Source organism: Pongo abelii, chromosome 16 (assembly GCF_028885655.2).
Source record: "Pongo abelii isolate AG06213 chromosome 16, NHGRI_mPonAbe1-v2.0_pri, whole genome shotgun sequence".
Taxonomy (NCBI): Eukaryota; Metazoa; Chordata; class Mammalia; order Primates; family Hominidae; genus Pongo; species Pongo abelii.
The window spans coordinates 57,013,390-57,035,768 of record NC_072001.2 but is presented as its reverse complement, the minus strand read 5'-3'; the positions used below and the strand labels follow the sequence as shown (position 1 = coordinate 57,035,768).

The following is a 22,379-nucleotide window of genomic DNA, read 5'->3' as shown; positions in this document are numbered from 1 at the left end:
AACATTTGAACTGATGTAAAAACAGGCTATAAATAGCTTTGGCTAAATCATAAAGCCAAAGTCTGTGTTACTTGGATTCTTCATTGCTGGTGGGAGACACTGTGGTAAAATCGCCCCAGGAGGGGCTTCGGAATCCAACAGACCTAAATCAGGATACCAGCTTCTTTGCTTCAAGCTCTATGACCTTGAGCTTATTACATAACTGTCTAAGGATCATTGTAAAATGGAAGGTTAACAATACTCAACTCATTCTGTGGGTTAAGTGAAATAATGTATAAAGCATGTGGAACAGCATAAATGTCATTTACTGCTTATTCTCTTCATCGCTTCTGTGGCCAAGGAAAGAGAAAAGTTCTTACAGAAGATTGAGAACTACTCGTCACATGACTCTTCACTATCTATAGAAAATCAGATCCAGTAACTGCTGCAGAATCCCTGGAGGTCAGTTATACCTACCTCACCATAGTTCAAGGCGTTATCTAACGTTACAGTGTACCTTGTGTGATTTCAAACAAATTATGTTTTTCTGAGCTGACCTGAACATTCTTTCTTCTCCTTTTAAGCAATCAAAATACCTCTCCAAGTACATGGCCCATGACAAGTTATCTTTAGCTTCAAAGAAATAAAATAAAAAACAACGTTTGACACAAACTTGGCCAAGCATAGAGCCATGAATAATTTTCAATATATACATGAGAGCAATTTAGTTAAGGATGTGGTTTTCAGGATTATTTTATGCAGACATAACAAACTTCTAAAACAGTCCTGTTAGGAAAACATGGACAGTGGGTCAGGATTCAGACACATTTGTGATATTATGAATGTCTATCCTTACAGGCTGCCTGAGAGAAGACTTCAGTCACTGTGATACAAAGGAGACAGTACACAAGGCTTCCAAAATGTCATAGACTGGTATCATAGAACCTTTGCACAAAAAGGGATTTAGCCAAGTAGTCCAGCCCTTTTCTCTACAGCTTCCCAAAGGTCATCTTGGAGCTGCTTAAACACTTTCAGACAGAAGAGGAATGCACTCCTTCTAGTGATAACCTTTGTCATTGCCATATTGAGAGGAATAAAACTAAGACAAGACCTTAGATCTGTTTTTGTCTCTTAGTCTGCTCTCTGAAGACATTCAGGATAGCTTAAATTGTAAACATCTGTATTTGTATGAATATATACTGAGTATCACATTGTGTTCCTAGAATTATTTAAGATGTGCTAGATAATACAAAGTAAGTCTAATGAACTTTTTAACATGACTTACTACTTCTCTTGATGGCAGAATCCAAACACCGTTAACTTATTTCAGAATACCTAAAATAGATATAATGCCCTGTGCACAGTGACCTGTCAATATTACTCACTAATCCTGTAGTTTGCCCTCATTATAGGATCAAAAGTGTTAAGAGAAAAAAAAATAAGTTCTGACAATTTCTAGTCCACTTTTCTGAAACTGACTACTACAGTTAATCTATGTGTTCATCCATGGTATTGTGCAGCTTATGCTTTTTGAAAAAATATATATATTTAGTATGGTTCTGTGATAATTAGAAGAACAAAGCCAGTTATATACTTATAATAATGAGGTGACGACAATCAACACATTCTCCTTTAGCAGTGGTTGGCAGACTTCTTTTGTAAACTACCAGATAATAAATACATGCTTTGCCAACCTCGCAGTCTGTGTGGCAACCACTCAACTTTGCCATTGTACAGTTACAGTAGCCATAGACAATATGTAAACAAGTGGATGTGTCTGTGCTCCAAATTAAACCTTATTTACAAAAGCAGGTGGCTGCTTGGATTTAGCCCCCAGACCCAGCGTGGTGGAGTGGGAAGAACATTGCCCTGGGAGTCAGGAGAAGGAAGTTCTAGCTGCGGCCCTTCTTCTAGCTACCTCTATAATGGCAAACACTTCAAAACTTTGGGCTTGAGTCTTCATCTCTAAATGGAACAAATTAGATGATTTTTCTTGAACTTCAGTTTCAAAATGTCTATGAATCAGTTATCAAAATCTCTTAAATAGTTGTGGCTATTGAATTGTTCAGGTTACGTTGCTGCTACATTCAAAACTTTGGGGCTTTCCTTAACACTGACTACAGGAGCTCCGAAAAGGCCCTCCTGAAAAATCAGTCACTAATGTAGGTAACGAAATTGAAGGGATGGGAAATTTCTCTTTCCTTAGGAAAATTACAGAGACTGCTTCTCAATAACCCCAATTTAAGGTTCCCAGATTTAGCAAGTGTAAGTTATTTGTTGTTTATCTGAAATATAATTTAACTGAGTATCCTGTATTTTACCTGGCAATATTACTCTAACTCCTTAATTTTAAAAAGGAGTCAGACTGTTGACACTTTTACACATGTATTTTCACATGTATTGAGCTCATTAGGTCTCACAGCATCCCACATATTGGGCACAGGGATCGTTATCTTCATTCTAATCAGGAAAAAGTAGAGGCGTCAGGACTTAGGAATTATCTAATCTCAGAGGGCTAATGACATAAGTCTGAATATCCCCTAGCATCTTCAGAGAGATACAAATATTTGGTTCATTATAGACCTACAACTTTGTACAATAGGTACTCATAAATATATATCTATCAAAACTGTAAACTGCAACACTGCAGTTATGCTTCTATTTTGTCCATACAATACAACATTTACAGCTATTTCCTAAAACAATATTCAAATGCATTATCATAGAGACAAGCTTTACCTGTCACAGCATGACTTATTGACAAAATAATGAATTCTCCTTCTCTGGGAGAAAGGACATTTTCTTAAATCAATTGAAACAAGTCAAATATTTAAAAATTTTTATAACATAAGATGTTAATTAAATATGAAACTAGAAAATCCAAAATTAGGTGTGGAGTGTGTTGGCCTAAAAGACAACCTAAAAGATACACTGTTCTCTCAGGAGATAAAATAAAGGATTAAAAGACATTTTAAATATGGCATGGATTTAAATATTTGGTGATATTTATGTGACGACAATACAGTTTTCCTTGAGGTAAGTGTAATTACTTGAGGCAACATCGCTTTCAGGAATCTTCAACCAAGATTAAAAAAACGGTCAGTCATCAAATCGAAACAAACAGGAGTATAGGGAAGAATTATTGCCTTAATAATCTAAGAAACTCATTTACTTTAAAAAATATCAGCATGAGCCAGGGCTATAAGCTAAAAGACTGTCAAAACAAGCCATGTCTTAGATGGAGTGAGTGTGGTAACATCCTGCATTAGTGTGGCAAAATCTATTCTTCCTAAATTTAAAAAAAAAAAAAGAAAACAATTTTTCTGTTTTCCCCTTCAGCACTGATCCTTGGAATCTAGGCATTAAATTTAGATATTTCTGCGGGACAAGACTTTGCCTTCTGGAGTGTCATGCTGGATTAAACCAGATGGACATCTTAGCACTAACATCACAGGACTTTTTCCCTTTCCTCAATTTTCAGTGCCCAAATACCGTAGCCAGTGGCCTCATCTCTGGTCTCCACTACTCAAAATAGGGAAATAGCCTATCACTGCCTAGAAACTTCATTAACTGCCTAGAAATCATCTTCTGAAGGCATAACATGTGACCTCTGAGCCTCACAAATCTCACTTCAGTGGGTCTCCATTTCCTCAATGGAGGAGTGCTCTGTAGAGCCCTGTGGCCACCTTGCAGTGGGGTTGAGAGCTGAATGAAATCCTTGGCCTAGAGCGCCTCTCTGTGTTTTTACATAAGTGCACAGATGATATTGAATGTGACCATGGATTTCCAAGACTGAGAAAACAAAATGTTTGAAAACAGCAAAGACACAAAACGGACTAACTCTAACAAACATAAGCTTCAACTTCCTAATAAGGGATTTCAAAGACCATTCTCAGCTTCACCAGAGAAATTACTCATCAGAGGAGGGAAAAAGAAATCAGCCTGTATTTCTTAGCTCTTATTATGTGCTAGGCTGCTGGCCATCATGCTAGAAGACAGGAAAAGCATTAGCTATCATCTTAATCAATCTATAACTCCCTACTTATTAATTCAGATGATCCATGCATATCTTTTATTGACACCACAAAAGTGAGATAAACTATTCCCAGAAGCTTCTCTGGAGATGACTCTGCTGACCGGGTAAAGAATGTTTTGAACTTTTTCTATTTGTTTAAAACTGCTGAAGTAATATCAAAGTCATAATTAGAGATAAAGTAATTTGGATCTTCAGAATTTTGCATAGGCGTTCTTGCTAATAAATAGTAAAATTTGGGGATATGGTTAAGTAATCATGGAAGAGAAAATAATTAAATTCAAACTGTGCTTGCTTTGTTTTCCATTAGCCAGTACAGTGGTTCCTTAATATTGCTCCCTTCATTGGAAGTCAGTAAGTCATTCAGCAATGAGGATAGCAGAGAGTAGGCTGGTGTTCACCAACTCCATTCCTCTTCCAACATGCACAAAAATAGTATATTTCCCAGTCTCACTTGCAGTTAGATTGGGGCCATGGAACTAGCTCTTGGCAATGGAATGGACTGGCCCCTAAAAGTTCCTGTGAGGTACTGGTCTTTCTCCCACTAACTGGAAGTGAAGAATTCCAGGATGGCAAAGCCACGCTAAAGAAAGAGCCCAGCATCTTGCATTCTGCCTTGGAAGACAGCCTCCTAATCTGCATTGAGCTGTGATGGAGGCAAAAAAATAAATCCTTGTTATGATAAGCCACTGAGATTTGGGGGATGTTTCTTACAGGGGCTTACCAATATGAACCAATATCAAAGAAAGGGCTCAGGCCCAATATTCTGTGTCACCTTAGCATGGTTCATTAGCAAAAACTAGCATGAGATATAAAAGGGTGCAGTGAGGAAATGGTGAATAGTGAGGGCTGGCAGCAGAGATCGTATAATGCAGAAAAAGCATATCGGAGAGTGGAATTGGGAACTTAGGGAAACTAAGACCGTTGGCAACTCAAAGGAAACAATAGCAGAAGTCCTGTAGCTGGCTCCCTTGTTAAGGCTCAAAAGGCAGGCCACCAACAGAGAGGTGGGCCGCTGAGGACTTTTCTGACTGTACCTGGTGTTTATCTCTCTGATCCAAGCTAGAAAGTGAGCTCCTGCATAGTCAGATCATTTGAAATGCCTACTGCAGTCCAGACCTCTGAGAAAGACAGTCTGGTTTGCATATCTAATTTGGAAATCTAGATATTGGCTCAGAATTCCAAGGATACCACTGGAGTGAATGAATCTTAAACACAGGAAGTTTTCTATAACAAAAGTAATATTCATCAGCTAGAAATCCTTGGAGTGAATTTATTTACATATTTTACTTCTCAAGTACTCTCATCTTTCTCTGATTTTGAGAACTTCATATAAGACTTTCTTCCATGAAAGCTTTCTTACCTGATGATGGTCAGTAAGAGCAAATTAAAACCTCTAACATTTTGGGAAGTACATGGAAAGTGATGGGAACTCTTCAATTAAAGCCTGTTTCCTGAAAGTGAATTAAACAGTACCTGCAGTTATTCCTATTTAACTGCTCTTAACAAGATTATAGGTAGTGGTTCCTGCTGATAGATTGAGTGCAAAGGAACGAGAAGCATCGGAAACTGGGGAGGGAAGTGACTGATGTGAGTAAATATATATTTGGAATATGTCCATTTAATTATTCTGAATGAGCTTCTGGTTCATGTTAGCAGCATCTCTTGGGAAATCAGCTACACTGCATTTGTTTCACTGCTTCCACGTGCATATTGAATGAAATTGTGTGGACTCAATACAAATTTATTCTTTGCTGATCCTAAGGAGCAGAGTGGAAATCTGAGGCATCAACTTGCCAGACCCCACTGTGTGAGGAAAGACCTTAAGTGAGCTAGAGACAGGTTCTCAAACTTTGAGGTTGCAATTATTTTTGTAATCTTTCTAGCAACAAATCAACCACGTTTATGCAGAGCCAGTAGGTCTATTTACAGGCAGAAATAACAAATGAAATTATGGCAAGATCATGGAGCCATAGATCTCTCTGTTGCCACTAGGTAGCCATATGACCTTAAGTTAGTGACTCTGAACAATTTTCTGCACTTGACTTTACAGGTTAGGTATCTTTTGTGAGAGTAATTTCACCAAAAGCTAGACACAAAATGTGACAGACCTGACAAATCTGAAAAAAAAAAAATGAAAAAGGAAAATTGAGGTAGGAGGATGGTGAGAAGCTAGACACAAAGACATCTCCTGTTTTCACCTGGTTGTGGGCCAAATCTTAGAAATTCTTGGGTGTCAAAAAACAGTATCTGTTTTATCCATGAAACTCCTATTGTCCTTTGTGCCTCCAAAAATCCTGTATTCCCACACAGATTTGTCTAATGGCCCTTTCCCCTCCTTCTCAACGACAGACTCTCTAAGGCAGCTGTGTCTCCCACCTTGAAGCTTTTGTGCTATATCCCATTAGCATTTTTCTGCACCAAAAAGATTTGCAGAACTAAACGGAAGCATAGCATTGCTTTCACACTTAGCACAAAGACTAGTCATTTTTTAAAAGGTCAAGTGATTCTTGTAGCATTTACTGGTCCCTAGAATTCATTCAAGACAGAATCTTCTTTGCAGTTTATTTTCCATGCTATTGCTGGAAAAATACTAGTTTGCTTCCATAAACTCCAATGTTCTAAATCTAGGAGAATAAAAATGAGTGAGGGAGAAGTAAGTGAGGATGTTAAAAAAAAATCAAATAACCACTATCCTTTACTGAGAGCTGATGACTCCTAGGAGGGATCTGAAATGAAGGAAACAGTTGGTATTGGCTTTGGCATATACTTTCAGTAATTCTCTCCTCCCACTTGGTGCCCTGTCCAAGCTCTCCAAGGACTCTAACATCCTAAATTCTTGCCTATTGCCCCCTTCCCCACCACACACCTCTTACTCAGCTTCGTGTGTGTCTTGCTTTGGAATTACCCTTTCCTAAAATCGAACTCTCATTTACTTAAAGTATACCAGCCAGGTTAGAATGAAAGCTAATTCACATTGAGTTTATGACTAATCATCTTCCCACATACTCTTTAACATATTCCGGAATGTTTTCTTATTAGCTCTAATTGGTGAAATTTCAGTCAGTGTGGAGGAGATATTTTGAAATAGGAAGGCATCCTCTCTCATCCTGGAAGGAAAAAAACCAAATACCACAGGTTTTCTCTTCATCTATCCCCACTACAATTCTCCAGGCCTATCCCTAATGGGAACTAATGAGCCTTTTTTTCCCCTCTCACCAACTTCCTGAATCAAGATCAATGAGAATTCCTAATTACAATTTTGTCTCTCAATGAAAGGGGATGGGGTAGAATAACTGGGATGTCTAGACTTACACCAAGCTACAGTGAGATTTTCATGTCTCCGTTCCCAGTATTTGCAGCGGTCAATTATTACACAAGTAGGTCCCAAAATTTATGGAGGATCAGGATTACCTGAAGGGCTTATTGAACGCCAGATTCCTCGGTTCTACCAGTAGAGTTTCTAACAGCAGTATGCTTGGGTGGGGTTAAATTTTTGCATGACTATCAAGCTCCCTTGTTGATGCTCATACTGCTGGTCTAAGGACAACACACTAAGGACCACTGCTTTAGACTAAACTGTACTTCCAGATGGAAGGTAAAAAGCATTCCTGAAGTAGAAGTTATATACTCAACAACATAATGATGTAAAAAAGCACCACATGTTTAGGACCAGTGTCATTTTGCTTCCTGGAAGGTTGAGTTTTGTGAAAAGAAGAAGAAAAATGGAATTGAGAGAGTTTAGGGCTAGGAGAAAAGAATCATGTCAGTTTAGAATGTGGTGCTGGGATCATCCTCTATAGGAAACTACGACTTCTGCCATGTTAGGAGACTCACACAGAGGATGGAGCTTTTTTTTTTTTTTTTTTTTTTTGAGACTGAGTTTTGCTCTTGTTATCCAGGCTGGAGTGCAGTGCAATGGGCGATCTCGGCTCACTGCAACCTCCACCTCCCAAGTTCAAGCGATTCTCCTGCCTTAGCCTCCCGAGTAGCTGGGATTACAGATGCCTGCCACAACGCCTGGCTCATTTTGTATTTTTAGTAAAGGTGGGGTTTCACCATGCTGGCCAGGCTGGTTTCGAATTCCTGACCTCAGGTGATCCACCTGCCTAGGCCTCCCAAACTGCTGTGATTACAGGTGTGAGCCACCACGCCTGGCTGAGGATGGAGATTCTTAAGAGATATATGAAGTCATCTTGAGTCACTCCCCATCTTGGCATGAATGAATAATTTAAGTTCTTGGTATATGATTGATACAGGCTGCCCAAATTCTGAGGTGCCTTTTTAAATTTACAAACATCCGTGACCCTGATTTAACTGACATACCCATGCTAAGAATGAAGGGAAAAGAAAGTCTCTTTCTGGTTTTCAATCCTCTCCCTTTTCCTTCTTTTCTCCTTAATTCTTTCTGCCTCCAGTGCATTCTAGAGCCATTATAAGGCCGCATACAATGAGCAAGCTCACTGCTCACAAAAAGTTTTTATAGAATGACAGCCCTCCTTCTACTTTCTCTTGCACCATGTTGAAAAACTCACCATCTTTTCTCCACTGTCTTGTTTCCTTTGCTCTCTCTTACTTAAGCATGCCTAAAAGGGCTTGCTGTACCATTATGCTGACAAGGGAGGTAAGATTCCAAGGTCTGGATTTGGACATAGGGTCTGTATACTTCCTCAGAGGCCTTTAAGTTGGTCTTTGTGCTCCAACCCAACTTCAACAGAGAGAGATCCAGTATGAAGGGAAATTGGGGAGTGATCCAATTAGCAAAAAAATATCTCTGGTCCAGGGAAAAAAGGAGGCAGGCTTCCAAGAGCAAAGAGGTGTTTCTTTTGTTTGTACAACTAAAATTTACTAGAGTACCATTTTTCTTCCAGCCACCTAAATTCTGAGGGAGCATAGACATTACTCACTGTCTTAGGTGAGGTCCACCAAGAATCAGATACTGAACTAGACTTTAAGCAAAATTAGTTCATTTGGTAGAAAACACTGGCAGAGGTGTGGCAAAGTAAGAAAGGGAAAGGAAGAAACCAACACAGAAAAGTTAATTTCATGTGGAACTGGGACTCACCTCCTCTAGAAAATGGTATGGAACACACCTCTCAGTTGTTCCACTGAGTGCAGTGCACTCAGTGCAGTGCAATGGGCGCTGCACTGCACTGCACTTGTCCCATTGCAGGACAAGGGAACGTATCTACCAATCCTTTCTAGTTGTTAGATAAGGGTTGCTCCTAGGATGTTAATTTCTTTTTTTTTTCCTTTTTTTATTTTTTAAATTTAGATTCCTTTTTTTATTATTATACTTTAAGTTTTAGGGTACATGTGCACAACGTGCGGGTTTGTTACATATGTATACATGTGCCATGTTGGTGTGCTGCACCCATTAACTCGTCATTTAGCATTAGGTGTATCTCCTAATGCTATCCCTCCCACCTCCCCCCACACCACAACAGTCCCCGGTGTGTGATGTTCCCCTTCCTGTGTCCATGTGTTCTCTTTGATCAATTCCCACCTATGAGTGAGAACATGCGGTGTTTGGTTTTTTGTCCTTGTGATAGTTTGCTGAGAATGATGGTTTCCAGCTTCATCCATGTCCCTACAAAACATGAACTCATCATTTTTTATGGCTGCATAGTATTCCATGGTGTATATGTGCCACATTTTCTTAATCCAGTCCATCATTGTTGGACATTTGGGTTGGTTCCAAGTCTTTGCTATTGTGAATAGTGCTGCAATAAACACACATGTGCGTGTGTTTTTATAGCAGCATGATTTATAGTCCTTTGGGTATATACCCAGTAATGGGATGGCTGGGTCAAATGGTATTTCTAGTTCTAGATCCCTGAGGAATCACCACACTGACTTCCACAATGGTTGAACTAGTTTACAGTCCCACCAACAGTGTCAAAGTGTTCCTATTTCTCCACATCCTCTCCAGCACCTGTTGTTTCCTGACTTTTTAATGATTGCCATTCTAACTGGTGTGAGATGGTATCTCACTGTGGTTTTGATTTGCATTTCTCTGATGGCCAGTGATGTTGAGCATTTTTTCATGTGTTTTTTGGCTGCATAAATGTCTTCTTTTAAGAAGTGTCTGTTCGTGTCCTTTGTCCACTTTTTGATGTGGTTTTTTTTTCTTGTAAATTTGTTGGAGTTCATTGTAGATTCTGGATATTAGCCCTTTGTCAGATGAGTAGGTTGCAAAAATTTTCTCCCATTCTGTAGGTTGCCTGTTCACTCTGATGGTGGTTTCTTTTGCTGTGCAGAAGCTCTTTAGTTTAATTAGATCCCATCTGTCAATTTTGGCTTTTGTTGCCATTGCTTTTGGTGTTTTAGACATGAAGTCCTTGCCCATGCCTATGTCCTGAATGGTATTGCCTAGGTTTTCTTCTAGGATTTTTATGGTTTTAGGTCTAACATGTAAGTCTTTAATCCATCTTGAATTAATTTTTGTTTAAGGTGTAAGGAAGGGATCCGGTTTCAGCTTTCTCCATATGGCTAGCCAGTTTTCCCAGCACCATTTATTAAATAGGGAATCCTTTCCCAATTGCTGGTTTTTCTCAGGTTTGTCAAAGATCAGATAGTTGTAGATATGAGGTATTATTTCTGAGGGCTCTGTTCTGTTCTATTGGTCTATATCTCTGTTTTGGTACCAGTACCATGCTGTTTTGGTTACTGTAGCCTTGTAGTATAGTTTGAAGTCAGGTAGAGTGATGCCTCCAGCTTTGTTCTTTTGGCTTAGGATTGACTTGGCGATGCAGGCTCTTTTTTGGTTCCATATGAACTTTAAAGTAGTTTTTTCCAATTCTGTGAAGAAAGTCATTGGTAGCTTGATGGGGATGGCATTGAATCTATAAATTACCTTGGGCAGTATGGCCATTTTCACAATATTGATTCTTCCTACCCAGGAGCATGGAATGTTCTTCCATTTGTTTGTATCCTCTTTTATTTCCTTGAGCAGTGGTTTGTAGTTCCCCTTGAAGAGGTCCTTCACATCCCATGTAAGTTGGATTCCTAGGTATTTTATTCTCTTTGAAGCAATTGTGAATGGGAGTTCACTCATGATTTGGGTCTCTGTTTGTCTGTTATTGGTGTATAAGAATGCTGGTGATTTTTGCACATTGATTTTGTATCCTGAGACTTTGCTGAAGATGCTTATCAGCTTAAGGAGATTTTGGGCTGAGATAATGGGGTTTTCTAGATATACAATCATGGCATCTGCAAACAGGGACAATTTGACTTCCTCTTTTCCCAATTGAATGTCCTTTATTTCCTTCTCCTGCCTGATTGCACTGGCCAGAACTTCCAACACTATGTTGAATAGGAGTGGTGAGAGAGGGCATCCCTGTCTTGTGCCAGTTTTCAAAAGGAATGCTTCCAGTTTTTGCCCGTTCAGTATGATACTGGCTGTGGGTTTGTCATAGATAGCTCTTATTATTTTAAGATATTTCCCATCAGTACCTAATTTATTGAGAGTTTTTAGCATGAAGGGTTGTTGAATTTTGTCAAAGGCCTTTTCTGCATCTATTGAGATAATCATGTGGTTTTTGTCTTTGGTTCTGTTTATATGCTGGATTACATTTATTAATTTTCATATGTTGAACCAGCCTTGCATCCCAGGGATGAAGCCCACTTGATCATGGTGGATAAGCTTTTTGATGTGTTGCTGGATTCGGTTTGCCAGTATTTTATTGAGGATTTTTGCATCAATGTTCATCAAGGATATTGGTCTAAAATTCTGTTTTTTGGTTGTGTCTCTGCCAGGCTTTGGTATCAGGATGATGCTGGCCTCATAAAATGAGTTAGGGAGGATTCCCTCTTTTTCTATTGATTGGAATAGTTTCAGAAGGAATGGTACTAGCTCCTCGTTTTACCTCTGGTAGAATTCGGCTGTGAATCCATCTGCTCCTGGACTTTTTTTAGTTGGTAAGCTATTAATTATTGCCTCAATTTCAGAGCCTGTTATTGGTCTATTCAGAGATTCAACTTCTTCCTGGTTTAGTCTTGGGAGGGTGTATGTGTCAAGGAATTTATCCATTTCTTCTAGCTTTTCTAGTTTATTTCCATAGAGGTGTTTATAGTATTATCTGATGGTAGTTTGTATTTCTGTGGGATTGGTGGTGATATCCCCTTTGTCATTTTTTATTGTGTCTATTTGATTCTTCTCTCTTTTCTCCTTTATGAGTCTTGCTAGCAGTCTATCAATTTTGTTGATCTTTTCAAAAAACCAGCTCCTGAATTCATTGATTTTTTGAAGGGGTTTTTGTGTCTCTATCTCCTTCAGTTCTGCTCTCATCTTAGTTATTTCTTGCCTTCTGCTAGCTTTTGAATGTGTTTGCTCTTGCTTCTCTAGTTCTTTTAATTGTGATGTTAGGGTGTCAATTTTAGATCTTTCCTGCTTTCTCTTGTGGGCATTTAGTGCTATAAATTTCCCTCTACACACTGCTTTGAATGTGTCTCAGAGATTCTGGTATGTTGTGTCTTTGTTCTCTTCGGTTTCAAAGAACATCTTTATTTCTGCCTTCATTTCGTTATGTACCCAGTAGTCATTCAGGACCAGGTTGTTCAGTTTCCATGTAGTTGAGCAGTTTTGAGTGAGTTTCTTTATCCTGAGCTCTAGTTTGATTGCACTGTGGTCTGAGAGACAGTTTGTTATAATTTCTGTTCTTTTACATTTGCTGAGGAGTGCTTTACTTCCAACTATGTGGTCAATTTTGGAATAGGTGTGGTGTGGTGCTGAAAAGAATGTATATTCTGTTGATTTGGGGTAGAGAGTTCTGTAGATGTCTATTAGGTCCGCTTGGTGCAGAGCTGAGTTCAATTCCTGGATATCCTTGTTAACTTTCTGTCTTGTTGATCTGTCTAATGTTGACAGTGGGGTGTTAAAGTCTCCCATTATTATTGTGTGGGAGTCTAAGTCTCTTTGTAGGTCACTCAGGACTTGCTTTATGAATCTGGGTGCTCCTGTATTGGGTGCATATATATTTAGGATAGTTAGCTCTTCTTGTTGAGTTGATCCCTTTACCATTATGTAATGGCCTTCTTTGCCTCTTTTGATCCTTGTTGGTTTAAAGTCTGTTTTATCTGAGACTAGGATTGCAACCCCTGCCTTTTTTTGTTTTCCATTTGCTTGGTAGATTTTCCTCCATCCCTTTATTTTGAGCCTATGTGTGTCTCTGCACGTGAGATGGGTTTCCTGAATACAGCACACTGATGGGTCTTGAGTCTTTAATCAATTTGCCAGTCTGTGCCTTTTAATTGGAGCATTTAGCCCATTTATATTTAAGATTAGTATTGTTATCTGTGAATTTGATCCTGTCATTATGACATTAGCTGGTTATTTTGCTCATTAGTTGATGCAGTTTCTTCCTAGCTTTGATGGTCTTTACAATTTGGCATGTTTTTGCAGTGGCTGGTACCGGCTGTTCCTTTCCATGTTTAGTGCTTCCTTCAGGAGCTCTTTTTGGGCAGGCCTGGTGGTGACAAAATCTCTCAGCATTTGCTTGTCTGTAAAGGATTTTATTTCTCCTTCACTTATGAAGCTTAGTTTGGCTGGATATGAAATTCTGGGTTGAAAATTCTTTTCTTTAAGAATGTTGAATATTGGCCCCCACTCTCTTCTGGCTTGTAGAGTTTCTGCCGAGAGATCAGCTGTTAGTGTGATGGGCTTCCCTTTGTGGGTAACCCAACCTTTCTCTCTGGCTGCCCTTAACATTTTTTCCTTCATTTCAACTTTGGTGAATCCGACAATTATGTTTCTTGGAGTTGATCTTCTCGAGGAGTATCTTTGTGGCGTTCTCTGTATTTCCTGAATTTGAATGTTGGCCTGCCTTGCTAGAATGGGGAAGTTCTCCTGGATAATATCCTGCAGAGTGTTTTCCAACTTGGTTCCATTCTCCCCGTCACTTTCAGGTACACCAATTAGACGTAGATTTGGTCTTTTCACATAGTCCCATATTTCTTGGAGGCTTTGTTTGTTTTTATTCTTTTTTCTCTAAACTTCTCTTCATGCTTCATTTCATTCATTTCATCTTCCATCGCTGATACCCTTTCTTCCAGTTGATCGCATCGGTTACTGAGGCTTGTGCATTTGTCACATAGTTCTCGTGCCATGGTTTTCAGCTCCATCAGGTCCTTTAAGGACTTCTCTGCATTGGTTATTCTAGTTCTCCATTCGTCTATTTTTTTTTTCAAAGTTTTTAACTTATTTGCCATTGGTTCGAACTTCCTCCTTTAGCTCGGAGTAGTTTGATCTTCTGAAGCCTTCCTCTCTCAACTCGTCAGTCATTCTCCGTCCAGCTTTGTTCCGTTGCTGGTGAGGAGCTGCGTTCCTCGGTTGGATGTTAATTTCTTGACTTTTTTTTTACTTGTACTCAATTGGGACTTACATGCTCTTGTAATCAGAGAAATCATACAAAGAAGCACAGAAGCTAATGGAAGGTATCCAGTAGATGTGAAGAGAGTACCCACAACTCTCTTGCAGTCATTTTGAGTATTTTTCTTCTTTCATCATCAGGTGTCCTAAAATTTCCAGCTGTCAATAATAAATGTACCCGTTGGAAGCAAAACATATATTTTAGTTTCATGAACCTTCATTCCCTATAAGTGTTACCTTAATTCCATCCCATCCTGTTATTAGAATGACTCTATCAATGTCTTTCTAGAAAACAAATGTAGGGATAAATTTATTCCAAAAAAAGAAAACACCATCTATGCAAAGATGTCTTTGAAATCTTGATAATTAGTTCTATGAAACAACCCAGAGAAGTAACGCTTAACACTTTCCAAATGCATACTGATAGTAAGAAAAAGCATCAAATACTCACATTTGCATTTTGTCTAGACATGGCTACAAATTAAAATCCCTCACTTGATCAGCTGGAGGGGCCAAATAAATTTCTGTTATCAGTACAACAATAGCACCTGCTTGTTTTGTAGCAGCGCATATAAAAAGAACATTTAAATAAAAAATAGAATCTTAAGAAATATATTTTTTCAAGGTAAGCACTCACCATAGTATACTTGAATTATTAGTCTGATATAACTTTACTAGAGAAATGACAGAAAAGAAAACAAGACTAATGATATGATATGTAATTGAGTTGGCAAGGACCAACACCTAAGTAGCTAATTTAGTGTTCAGGGAAACCCCAAAATGCATAAGCATGATTTTTCCATACTAAAAATGAGTTATTGTAACTGATTTGGGCATGAGAGGTATTTTAGTATAATAAATCAATTATTTGGCATTGCATGTTAATAAGTTTTATCTAATCAATTTGCCATTGTAGTCACAGAGAAAATGTTGTAATGTAACAAGCAGCATGATCAAGCTTGACCCCTATAATAATGCCTATTTATCTGCAGGCTATACTTGTAAAAGAAGAATAAATAAAGCAATTTTGTCATCCTGATCAAACAGTGTAGGCCACAGTTGATTCAGATGTTACAACAATGCAGTTGATACAACTCACTGGGCAGCAGACTTCATGAGCACTAAGCAAAAATTAAAATTGACTGCATCAAAGTCGACTCCATTTATGCCTGGCCTTCATTAAGGGTCAGCGAGAGAAAACAAACAAAAAAATAAAAACAAAAAATAAATATGTTTGTGAAAATGTCATTTGGGCTCTCATTTACCTGGCAGGGTATAGACAGAAAATACAGGTTTAATGTAAATAATTGATACTGTGATATGCCTCTATAGTTGAAAATAGTCAACATGGTACATTATAAAACCAGTAGAGAAAGTGGGAAGTTCTTAAGGAGTGAAGAAAATCTTTCAAATTTGGGTCACAGTCCCATATTTAAATTATAAACAGCAAGTAGATGCTGAACATCCAGCTTAATGATCCTATCTTCTTGATTCTGCAACGGTATATCAGCATGTTTTTACAGCATAAAATTCTAGATTCATAACATTTAATTCTATTCACAAAATTCTGTTAGCATGAAATCATCCTGTGACAATTTAACAGAGGGCATCCTTAAGATAGGTATTATGATAGGAGGATGCATAGACAAATCAGTCACAGTCAACACCTCCAATGAGCTTACAGTCTAAGAGGGAGAGATTGACAAGAGCACTAGAGTGGGATAGGTACTAATACAGAACCATCTATGTGGTAAATGGAGATGCAGAGAAGGAACAGTCAAATGATAGGTAGGCATAAATTAGTGCAACCACTATGGAGAACAGTTTGTAGGTTCCTCAAAGCTAAAAATAGAGCTATGATAAACTCCAGCAATCCCACTGCTAGGTATATGTCCAAAGAAAGGAAACCAGTATACTTAAGAGATATCTGCACTCCCATGTTTATTGCAGCACTATTCACAATAGCCAAGATTTGGAAGCAACCTAAGTGTCTATCATCAGACGAATGGATGAAGAAAAGTGGGAGCACTATTCAGCCATAAAAAAGAATGAGATCCTGTCATTTGCAACAACATGAATAGAACCGAAAGTCACTATGTTAAGTGAAATAGGCCAGGCACAGAAAAACAAACTTCACATATTCTCACTTATTGGTGGGAGCTAAAAATTCAAACAATTGAACTCATGGAGATAGAGAGCAGACGGTGGTTACCAGAAGCTAGGAAGGGTAGTTGCGGGTAGGAACGGGGATGTGGGGATGGTTAATGGGTCCAGAAATAAACTTAGAATAAATAAGATCTAGTATTTGATAGCACAACAAAGTGACTACAGTCAACACTAACTTATTGTACATTTAAAAATAAGTAAAAGAGTATAATTGGATTGTTTATAACATAAAGAAAGGATAAATTATTGAGGTGATGGACACCCCATTTACCCTGATGCAATTATTACACATCGTGTGTCTGTATCAAAATATGTCATGTACCCCATAAATACATTCATCTAATATACAGCCAATAAAAACCATAAATTAAAAAATATATAGGTAGGCAGGGAAGCATGTCACAGAAAGCTTTATAAATAATGCGACACTCAGGTTATTTGTTAACAGTGGAATTTACATTCGTATTTTTGCAAAATCAGTTTCAAAGTTCTAGAACACATTCTGAGTTAACTATAAGAAAATTTAGGCTGGGCGTGGTGGCTTATGCCTGTAATCCCAACACTTTGGGAGGCTGAGGTGGGTGGATCACGTAAGGTCAGGAGTTCAAGACCAGCCTGAACAACATGGTGAAACCGGATCTCTACTAAAAATAAAAAAGAAATTGGCCAGGTGTGGTGGCGCACACCTGTAGTGGTGCACACCTGTAGTCCCTTCTATCAGGAAGCTGAGCCAGGAGAATTATTTGAAAATGGATGGCAGAAGTTGCAGTGGGTTGAGATCACACCACTGCCACTGTACTCCAGCCTAGGCAACAGAGTCAGACTCCATCTTAAAAGATAATAACAATAATAAGAAAATTTAAGAGTCAACTGGATTTCTAAATTTATTAGGTTGGTGCAAAGTAATTGTGGATTTTTGCCATTACAACCAACTTAATATTTTTGTATATCCTTTTAGCTGGATAGTAACCACATCACTGAGTACTATATCTGTCACTGGATACTTATAAAATCAAATTAACAACTATATTGAAGACGTTGTTCTAGGTGACAAGTGAAAGCAAACTAACTAACTAAATAAATACGTAAATGATTAAAGCACAACCTTTACAACCCAGGAAGGGAACAACTTATAAAACAAATTTAAGCACATAAAGAGTTAAATATTAAAAACTTAAGACAGGTTTTAACAAATGAAAAGTCATCCTTTCTTCTTGGATAAAACACTTCAACACCATAAACGTGTCATTTATCATTCAATCCATGCGTTTATTGTAACCTCTGTAAAATACCAACAAAAATGTTAAAAGTCAGCAAGTGAGATTTAAAGTCTGTATAACAGAAACATACGGAATGAAGTTTGAAAATGAAAAATCATAGATCCACCATAGAACCACAGCTATCTGATCAGCAGCTAGTGTTACCAGATACTGAAATACGTATCAAAGTCTCTATATTTGAAAGACTGATCTAGTACATTGAATAGAGAGACTAAGCAGTGGGAAAAAAATTGGGAAGTCCAGGAAAAAAAAAACCCAAATACAAATAGAAGTTTATATATTATATAAATGTCAGCTCAATCCACCAGATAAAAAAATACTCTTTTTAAATAATTAGTGTCAAGACACTCTATAATCGTTTGGAAAATGATGAAATTGCATCCACTCCTTATACTATATGCCAGAATAAACTCCAAATGGGTCAAGAATACAAATGAAATACATGAAGTTATAAAAATATTAGAAAAAAAAAGATGGATCCGTTCCTTTATAACCTGAGTGTGGGGAAAACCTTTCTATGTCTAAAATACAGATGCAATAAAAGATTGATAAATGTGGCTCTATAAAAATGAATTTTTATATGGCAAAACAGAAAATCACAATAAAAGAGTAAAAAAATCTGGGAGAAAATGTTTGCAACATATATCATAGTTAAAAAACTAATAGTCAAGAAGTCACTATGGTGACCAGGAGGTCGAGAGGCTTCTTGGTAACTGGTACTAGCTATATGAAAGCAATTGCCACTGCTTTCCTGGAACTTGAGTAAATACAATCAAGCAGCATTTTAAATTTTTGCTGGAAGTGGAGTGATGAGACTGAAGATATCTCTTTTAAGAGAACCAAAGCATCAAGAATTAGTAAGATGTGTAGGCTGGACTACTGCTGAAGGGCTGTATTCATGTAGTGATGATTACCAGATAGTGAAGAGGAACTTGTTCACTAGTGGAACAACTCAAATAGTAAAGCTTCCTGATGATATTTACCCTATAGATCTTCACTGGTTTCCAAAGAGTTTGCGTATAAGAGACAAACTCAAGCAGAAAGCTTTGTCCTCATAAGTTCTGATGATAAATTTAATTTGATTTCCAAGTTAGAAAGAGTGGAAAAAAGTGTAGCAGCTCACTCTGGAGAATACTTGCAGGAAGATAGAATGATGAAGCAACAGCATTAGTTACAATTGGAGAATGTGGACAAACAAAAATTTGGTCAAAGACTTGGATGCTTAAATCAACTTTAGCTCAGCAAGCCCAGGTCAGCTCCTGACTACTCCCAGAGAATATTCCCAGAAAATATACTTATCAAGTACAGAAAAAGGAGGAGTGCCTTCTGAGGAATACCACGGTACTCAGTAGTGTGGGGTCCTGATTCAGAAAAGGTTTTTTATACAGCAGGCAAGCAGCTAATCATTAAACCTCTTCAGGGGCCGACACAGTGGCTCACGCCTGTAATACCAGCACTTTGGGAGGCTGAGGTGGGTGGATCACCTGAGGTCAGGAGTTCAAAACTAGCCTGGCCAACATGGTGAAACCCCTGTCTCTACTAAAAATACAAAAAAATAGCCGGGCATGGTGGCGGGCACCTGTAATCCCAGCTACTTGGGAGGCTGAGGCAGGAGAATTGCTTTAACCTGGGAGGCGGAGGTTGCAGTGAGCCGAGATCACGCCACTGCACTCTTGCCTGGGAGACAGAGTGAGACTCTGTCTCACAAAAAGAAACCTCTTCAATCAAATGCTAAAGTTTTACAGAAAGCTTATGATGGCATCATTTTAAAAATAGATTGGAACTCAGTCAATAATCTTATTTTATCTGCTGGTGAAGACTGTAAATATAAGGTATGGGATAGCTACAGCCACCCACTGTACAATTCACAGCCTCATGAGCATCCTATTACTTTAGTTGCCTGGGCTCCAGATGGAGAATGGTTTGCTATTGGATTATTTCATACTTTACACTTATGTAATAAGACTGGGTGATCATACACTTTAGAAAAACACTGGCAGCATATTTAACATTGCGTGGTCAACTGATGGCACTCAGACCGCTGGAGTGTGTGGAATTGGGCATGTTGTTTTTGCACCTGTGGTGGAACAACATTGGGAGTGGAAAAACTTTCAAGTAACATTAACTAAAAGAAGGACCATACAGGTTCGTAACATTCTTAAAGATGCAGTGAACTTACTGGAATTCCATCATGGCCACTAAAGTATCTTTGAACTCTGCACACTTAGTTGTTTCAATGTCTCTTCAATGTTATGTGGTCTCCACAAAGAACTGGAATACACCAATTATATTTGATCTCAAAGAAGGAACTGTTAGTTTTATCCTGCAGGCAGAAAGACATTTTCTTCTTGTAGATGTTAGTAGTATCGATTTATATTCATATGAAGGGCCCTTTATTTCATCTCCAAAATTTCCTGGAGTGAGAACAGATATTCTGAATGCACAGACTGTGTCTCTGAGTAATGATACCATAGCAATGAGACAAAGCTGATGAAAAAATAATCTTTTTCTTCAAGGTATCAACTGGAAAACTATTAGATGATGGAAAGCTTCTTCCTCGTAAGGATGAAATCTTGAAAATTGCTCTGGATCAGAAAGGACTTACCAATGATAGAAAAGTCGTTTTCATTGATAAAAATAGAAATATCTATATCACATCTGTGAAACAATTTGAGAAGGAAGAAAAAATTCTCAAACTTGGTACAATGGTGCATACTTTGGCATGGAGTGGTACATGCAATGTCCTTTGCAGACTTCAGGATACTCAACTTACAGTGTGGTATTATTCCAATACGGTTTATGTGGACAGTGACACTTTGCCTAAAACATTACATGAAAGGGATACAAATGAATTCAGTAAAAATTCCCAAATTGTGAGTTTTGTTGGAAATCAGGTAACTATAACAAGAGTTAATAGCCCTCTGGTTCACATCAGTGTATCACCATATCCTGTTATTCTCCCTGAATATGTAGGCAGTTCAAAATGGGAAGATGATGTAAGACTTTGCTGCTTTGTTGAGGAGCAAACCATGTGAGCTTGTCTAGCTGCTATGGCAGTTGCTAATCAAAATATTACTATTACAGAAACAGGCTATGCAGCAATTGGTGAAATTGATAAGTTTCAGCACATCAATTCTATAAAAAGTCTTTCATTTAAAGAGTCAAAAAATGGCCCACATACTAAGGTTTAGTGGGAACATACAGGAGGCTGAAATAGCACTTATTTAGGCTGGCCTCATTATCAAGCAATCCAGATCAATATTAATCTCTACAACTGAGAAAGGGCACTGGAATTGGCTGCAAAATACAAAACACGTGTTGATACAGTTGTTGCTTACTGTCAAAAGAAAAGTTTTTGGAGACATTTGGTAAAGAGGAAACATAAACAATACTTGCAGTATGCAGAAGGTCTCCAAATAGATTGAGAGAAAAATCAAAGCCAAAATTGAGATTGAAATTACAAAAGAAGGAGAACAATCATCAAGCAGCCAATCCAGTAAGAGTATGGGTCTAAAGCCCTACATGCCATGCTTATATTTAAGAAGTTTTGTATTTTGAAATGAATTCTGATTAACTAAGGATAAGCATGTTTTGGCTGATAAAAAAAGGATAATCTTTAAATAAGTATAAGCACTTGCTGTGTATTTAATGTAAAAGTACATTCAGAAAGACGAAACACAAAGTAATTTATGTACTTCTCAGTTTTATATTTTTCTAAACTTTCATAATATGAGCAAAATATTATGATATACTTATGATATGCCTGTGTAGTGTTAATTATATTTCAGTTTTTTGCCCGTTATTTCATCCCTGAATCTTCAGCCTGAACAAATATGAATGTTGATAATAAAACACTGAACTATTTAAAAATGTATGTTATTATTAATTTCTATTTGACTTCTAAATTGTGAAATGCCTCAAAAAGTTTATTTATAGAACAAAAATACTTGAGGATGGATTTGTGCAAATGTGTAAAAAGCACATACTTATACGCCAAAGTCCATAGCAGCATTACTTGAATAGCAAAAGGTGGAAACAACTCAAATATCTATCATGAATGGATAAACAAATGTGGTACAATACATACAATGGAATATTATTTAGCCTTAAAAAGGAATGAAATTCTGATAAATGCTACAACAGGATAAACCTTGAAAACCTTTGCTAAGTGACATAAGCCAGACACAAAAGGTCAATTATCATACCACTTATATGAGGTACTAGCATAGGCAAGCTCACAGAGATAGAAAGGAGAACAGTGTTTACCAGAGACGGGTGGGGAGAAGGAAGGGTGGGGGGTGGCTATTGATTAACGGGTACATAGCTTCTGCTTGGGATGAACAAATTCTGAAAATTAATGGTAATGATGGTTGCTCAACATTCTGAATGTTAATGCCACTGAATTGTACCCATAAACATGGTTAAAATGGTAAATTTTGTTATGTATATTTTACCATAATTTTAAAAATATATCTAAAATGGGTAAGAAGGCTTCTCCTCATTCCTTTCCTGACTTGAGATGGTCAGGCAATAGGCCCTGAAGTCTGAATTT

General features: G+C 37.9%; 1 protein-coding gene and 1 pseudogene across 2 annotated transcripts in view; one reads left to right on the top strand and one right to left on the bottom strand.

Annotated features, from left to right (window-relative positions):
* UNC13C (unc-13 homolog C) overlaps positions 1–22,379 on the bottom strand; it is a 661,317-nt gene that overhangs the window by 570,341 nt on the left and 68,597 nt on the right. The gene's annotated exons all lie outside the window — the stretch shown is intronic.
* On the top strand, positions 18,586–21,385 carry LOC103892520 (intraflagellar transport protein 80 homolog; annotated as a pseudogene).